The 1,293-nt window shown below is 33.6% G+C and overlaps 1 pseudogene; it reads right to left on the reverse strand.

Moving 5' to 3' along the window:
* Positions 1-519: 519 nt before the first annotated feature.
* Positions 520-1,293, reverse strand: LOC107611277 (nucleoside diphosphate kinase III, chloroplastic/mitochondrial-like; annotated as a pseudogene).

Here is a 1,293-nt window from a genome sequence, read left to right on the forward strand (position 1 = left end):
TTCTTCCAAATAAAACGGATCAACCAGGTAAAATACACGTAAATAATATTACGAACAAATAAATCAGTAAACTGAAATTTAAGATCTCCATTCAATTAGAGTATAAAACAACCCAATATAATACACCAATCATAATAGTTATTTATGAGTTTACTTATGAGGCTATATAGATAATGGTTACATTAGAAAAAATTGTTTTGTCCAAATCTTATGCATGTTATGAATGGTGATGGTGGGAAGAGGGGTAGGGACTAGAGATAAAAAGATGAGACTTTCTTTGCAGATGCAAAATTGAAAACTCTATATGACCCACTTAATTTCTATTGCTACTATAAATGCCAAGCAATGAACCTTAGTTAATTCTGTAAGGACAAAGTAATAAAAAATTACATTAATAGGTAGAAATCACCAGTGCCTACTCCTCTATAAATATTAAACTTGCTATTTAGTTATCGTTACATTCATGTATTTTTTTTAACTAATTCTGTTTCAAATATAATGGATGATATTTCTGCAAAGTCACATTATTATGGAGAATATATTGTTGCATCTGTAAAATGTACAAAGAAAAACTAGGTAGTAAGTTCCTTTGAAAAAAATAGTACCTTCCAACGACAACAGCCAGATCTCCCCTAATAGTTCCAGGCTTTGATTTTTAAGGATCTGTGGCTCCAATCAGTTTTCTGCCATAGGTAATAACTCCCTGTCCTTCCCACACCTATATATCATATCCATGTGTTTTTTTGAAAAACATGTTAAGAACACTAGCGTGGTTGTATTCGTTTTTCAAGGACATAGATTTAGTCAATTCTAAGTTTGTGACTAACCATTGCAATGACAGGACTAGAGCTTAGGTAATCACATAGCCCATTGAAGAATGGTTTATCTTTGAGGTCATGATAATGATTTTGGGCAAACTCCTTTGAAGGGATGATTACTTTAATTCCCACAAGCTTGAATCCTTTCCTCTTAAAACGAGATATGATCTCTGAGATCTGCACAAAAAGAACACCTTATACTAATTAAGTGGGGACCTATTTGTGTCATGTAGGGACAAATTAAAATTGTGAAAAATGTATACTCAATTTACCAGGCATCTCTGCACCCCATCAGGCTTAATGGCAATGAAAGTGCACTCCAACTGAGTTGAAAAAGGTGAACACATTATTAGCACATAAGAATTGTACCAAGCCAGCAAGAAAGGAAGGAAATACGTGAAGAAGACATGAAGATGCGCATTAGAGACGATGTTATGTTTACCTTAGCAGCATGCATATCTTGATCCTGAATCAT

The sequence above is a fragment of the Arachis ipaensis genome, chromosome B8, assembly GCF_059453495.1.
Source record: "Arachis ipaensis isolate K30076 ecotype BB chromosome B8, ASM5945349v1, whole genome shotgun sequence".
NCBI classification, from domain to species: domain Eukaryota; kingdom Viridiplantae; phylum Streptophyta; class Magnoliopsida; order Fabales; family Fabaceae; genus Arachis; species Arachis ipaensis.